This window comes from Arvicanthis niloticus, unplaced genomic scaffold (genome assembly GCF_011762505.2).
Source record: "Arvicanthis niloticus isolate mArvNil1 unplaced genomic scaffold, mArvNil1.pat.X pat_scaffold_1498_arrow_ctg1, whole genome shotgun sequence".
Taxonomy (NCBI): domain Eukaryota; kingdom Metazoa; phylum Chordata; class Mammalia; order Rodentia; family Muridae; genus Arvicanthis; species Arvicanthis niloticus.
In genome coordinates, this window is record NW_023045448.1 from 27,107 (window position 1) to 31,926 (window position 4,820).

Consider the following 4,820-nt stretch of genomic DNA (forward strand, 5'->3'; position numbering starts at 1 on the left):
GGGCCTCCACCTCTGAAGTCAGGTGTGCCTGCAAACGGCCCTGTCAGTAGCTGCAGTATGAGTATCATGTCAGATGAATGAACTGAAGCTAGCCAGGCACCTTCAGAAACCCACAAAGACAGCGTTACCCTCTCTTGTTTCCTTATTTCCCTCCTGCAAAATCTCTAGTTTGGTCTCCAGAACATGTCTTGAAGGGCTGGAGGTGCAGCTCAGTGGCAGAGTGCCTGCTTGGATGGGTGGGTGAGGCCAGGGGTACTTAGTGGAGAAAACTAAACCAAACAATGCCAAATCTTTAAGATGGCTGCCCTCAGGTGCAAAACAAAATGTCAGGGTAGGGGAACTAACTATTCCAACCTCCAGTCTGTTATCCACCTTCCTCTTCCCTGACTGCTCTCCAGCACTGCCAAGCTCCTCCTACCAAAGGGCTCTCTGAGCACGTCTGCTGGTCCTCTTGTCCTTTTAAGATTTCAACTCAGGGACAGCGTCTGTCTTGGACTTTCCCTTCTAAGCATGTATGACTTCAGCTCTTTTGTTACATCTTATCTGACCCCCTTTTCTCTGCATGTCCTGCTGTGTTCAAACTGCCCTGGGCAGAGATTCTCAGGAACTGTCTTGTGCATAGACTTTTTGATGCTGGCATCTCCCGCAGCCAGGAATTCCCGCTGCTTCTGGGTTTTGATCCTCATTAATGAATAACTCTTTAGGTTTCAAGATCCAACTGTTCTCTTGTCCCAAAGCCCCAAGCCTGTGCCTAAGGCTCTTGGGTCCTCCCAAGCTGAAGCCACACCTCAGCAGATCAGGAAGGAGGGTCTCTGGGCTGAGCCAGAGTAGGAAACTTGGAGGGCCTGGAAGGATGCAGCTGTGAGTGGGAGTTTAGCATGCTGGCAAACCACCCAGGGCGCTGCACCCTGCCAGCAACGTGGGCAGGAAGAGGGCAGAGGGCACAGTTCTAAGAGCACTTTTACTTTTTCCCTTCGGTAAAGCCCAGGGAGCTTTGTCAAGATCAAGTCCTTCACTCTTCCTTCAGCCACTTCAACAGCTGGGGTGCGAAGTAGGTGATGATAATGTCAGCGCCTGTGTGGAAAACAAAATGGGACGGATGTGACAGCAGCTACCAGTGCAGTTGGGAGAGACAAGAGCCAGGCAGAGGAAGGCCACCATGGAGAGGCACAACCTGGTGTCACATCCTATGGCTGAGTCTCTTGTTCTGGGCCTTGATTTGCTCATAGGTGGCATGTGCAGAGGAAGAAGCAGGCAAGTGCAAGCCTGGATGCTCTGCTGGCCTAGGGAGACCAAAGTCTAGTGCAGCACTGAGACCAGACTACAGACTCTACTTAGCTGAGTTCCTTTCTCCTCCTGCCCAGCCACCCAGCCAGGGCCGACTTAGCTCAGACCCATTGTCTCCCCATAGGTTTCAGTGATGAGCTATACAGTACCCAATCTGCTTGTTTTTGTGGACCTTTCTAGTGAGTGGGGAGTCTGCTGTTAACTCCCTGGCTGTGGAGCCTGAATAATCAGGATGGTAAGTGATAGCAACCAAACCTGCTCCCATTTACAGGGTTCCAAGCATACACTACATAATATTATCTCAGGTACTCCTCCAGACAAATATGTGCCAGGTATGGACAAGGACCCTGAGATTTATAGAAGTGGCTTACCCAACTTCTCATAACCACAGAGCTCTATGGAGGTCCTGTTTCTGTGATCACTGCATGCTTGTTCCACCCTTCTACATGTGCTTTTCTACCCATGTCTGGAGATCAGAACTTCCAGGCAAAGAATCAAAGCTTCTCAGACCTTGGGCACAATGCCCATCAGTCCCCGTGACAAAGGTCACAAACCCCACCCCTGCTTACCGGCTCTTCGAAAGGCTGTCATGGCCTCCAGTACAGCAGTCCTGAGATCAAAGGCCCCGGCCTGGGCTCCGTGCCACAACATGGCAAACTCTCCAGACACCTGGTATACTGCGAGGGGGAGCTCAGGGTGCTGCAGAGAAGGACACATGGGTTCAAGTAACTGTCCCTTCCTCCCTGCCCCATCCTGATTCACTGCCCCCTGATGATAGCCCAGCTCATTCAGAATCTGTCCAGCCAGAGCTGTCCAAAGGCTCCTGTGAGCCCTGGCAGGAGAACAAGCTAATACCTAGGCAGGGATGGGAGGAGAGGGCTCCGGTTCAGGGTCATACTGCTTCTGGCTCAGAGACTGATCCAAAAATCCTCCATTCAGGGCCCACTGTAGGAAACAAGCTCTCCCACCCCGAGTCTGAGCTCACCTTATCCTTCACCTCCCGCACCATATCCAGGTAGGGCAATCCCGGCTTCACCATGAGCATGTCAGCTCCTTCTTGAATATCCCGGGCCTAGGGATGAGGTGAAGTGTTGGCAGTGCCTGAGACATGGACAGGACAGGCAGCAGAGTGGGTGCGTGTGGGGCTTAAGTTCTGATCACTCACCACTGCTCGGAGGGCCAGGCCTCGGGCTCCAGGAGGCAGCTGATAACAGCGTCGGTCCAAAAGCTGGGCTTGACTGAGCTGCATCCCTGCAAGAGAGCATCACAATGATGGGGGCCAGCTTCAGGTGAACGAACCAGGCATTTAACAGACCACTGCTGGTGCCACTCACCGGAAAGGACCATAGAAACAGGAGGCAAATTTGGCACTATAGCTCATCACAGAGACCTATAGGGAAGACAATGGGGCCTAGGCTGAGTCAGCTCCTCCCCAATCCCAGGGGTAAAGTGACAGGGAAAGGTCCTCAGGCAGGAAGAAAAGGACGTATAATCCAGTCTCATCCAACACTAGGCCTTAATCTCTCTATCTGAGGTTGAGATAGATCCCAAAGGCTTCATCCAGCATTGCTCTCAACTTTGTGATTCACTGTGTCTATGTGGGTTCATGTGTGGATGCATGTGTGTGCCGATAAATGTGTGTGTACATATGCACGTGGAGCTCAGAGAACAACTTCAGCATCATTCCTCAGCTGCCATCACCTTTTGTTTGAGACAGGTATCTCTCACTGGCCTAGAACTTTACCAAGGGTAGGCTAGCTAGCCAGCAAGCTCAACCTCACCATAACTGGGGGTACAAGCATATACCACCATGCCTGCTTTTACGTGGGTTGGGGGAACTGAACTCCGGTCTCCACCTTTGCAAGCAAGTGCTTTATTGACTGAGCCATACTCCTAGGGCTGGCCCAGGCCCTCTCCTCCCATCCATCCCCACTCCCCTCCCTGCCCTCAGCCGATACCCTGTTGCCAAGTCCATGTTTTAGCAGGGCAGCCTTGATGGCCTCAACTCTTCCATCCATCATATCTGATGTAGCTACAACCTGACAGCCTGAAAAACAAAGGGTGGCCTTCAGAATTCTGGATCTCTCAGCTCCATTATGCCACCTTCCTGTCCCCACTGCTAGGGGGCTCACTCACCTGCCTTGGCATAGGCCAGTGCCACCTCTGCCAACCGCTGTCGGCTTTCCTCTGCTAGGAATGCTCCATTTTCACTCAGGAGGCCTGGGGGACAGGTGGATAGATTTGGGGGTGCACCTTGAGTCCTTGCATGTGCCTACCCTGGAGGAAAGCTGGGCTTGAATAAGAGGGGGTGTGGGAGCTCACCACAATGGCCATGGGAGGTGTAGGGGCACAAGCAGACGTCACAGGCCACCAGCAGGGTAGGGAAGGTCTTCCTCAGCAGACGGACAGCCTCAATAGTTGGGGAGTCCTCCGAGTCAGCTGCAGAGCCCTGTTCATCCTGGAGGCAGGGGAAGGACAAGGTGGTATTATCTATTACAGATGCTTTTCAGAAGGCGTGGTGGTTGCCATCAAAGACCAGGCCCAACACTCTCCTTTCGTCCCATCACACTCTGGATGAGGATGCACTGGACTGTCTCCATTTGTAGAGAGGACAGCAGAAGCCGGGAGAGGGGTCTTGACTCACCCAGTTAGGGGTCACAGTCCTACTTATGAGCTTCCTGACCTTGGGCCAAAGGCAGGCAATACAGCAATGTAACTGTGGCCCCAAAGCTGGCACAAGGCAGAGCAAGGACACAGTGAGTATGGCACTTCAGTCCCTCCTTACTCTGTCTTCCTTCTTCCTTCCTTATACGTGTATACATGTGTTCGCATGTATGTGTGTCTGTGTGAGCGCGTGCACAGGTGCATGTGTGCATAGGGACCATAGGTCAAAGCTGGGTGTCTTCCTTAATCATTCTTCACCTTCAATTTCTTTGCTTTGAAGACATGGTCTCATTGTATAGCTCTGCCTGGCCTAGAACTAGCTATACAGACCATGCTGGCTTTGAACTCAGAGAGCTATGCCCGCCCCACATGCAAGCTCATGCTGGGACTACAGATGTGTACCACCATGTCACAGGTTCTCATTGAACCTGGAGCTCTCCAATTTAGGCAGATTAGCTGCCCAGCAAACCCCAGGGACCCATGTGTTTCTGCCTCCTCAGTGCTGGTATTACAGGCATGCACTGCTCAGCTTTTCAACACGGGTCTTGAAATTGAACTCAGATCCTCAAGCTCGAGCAGCAAGCACTTTACAGATGGAGCCTCTGCCCAGTCCTCATCTTCCCTTCTCAACTCTTCCATTTTTCACCTTGGGAACTCTGCTGGGGACGCCAAAAATCAGGACACAGCGCAGGCCAGCTTCCACCAGGTCGGTCTCAGCATCTCCTCTAGCTGGTTTACGCCATACCTGGGGGGGAAGAGGGGGGAAGGAAGTATGAAGAGCTAAGGTAACAGGCTCCTGCCCAGGCCTACACCCCTTCAAACAATGCTTCGGCTAAAAGCCAAGCTGCAGGCTGGGTTACAGCTCTGTG

General features: G+C 52.5%; 1 pseudogene across 1 annotated transcript; it reads right to left on the reverse strand.

Annotated features, from left to right (window-relative positions):
• Nucleotides 1–942: 942 nt before the first annotated feature.
• LOC117701618 (delta-aminolevulinic acid dehydratase-like) lies at nt 943–4,696 on the reverse strand (annotated as a pseudogene). Its single transcript, XR_013070242.1, has 9 exons — nt 4,598–4,696; nt 3,610–3,745; nt 3,424–3,507; nt 3,246–3,334; nt 2,622–2,677; nt 2,453–2,538; nt 2,273–2,359; nt 1,857–1,986; nt 943–1,074 (listed from the first exon to the last, which is right to left on the reverse strand). The product of XR_013070242.1 is annotated as a delta-aminolevulinic acid dehydratase-like (transcript).
• Nucleotides 4,697–4,820: the final 124 nt, after the last annotated feature.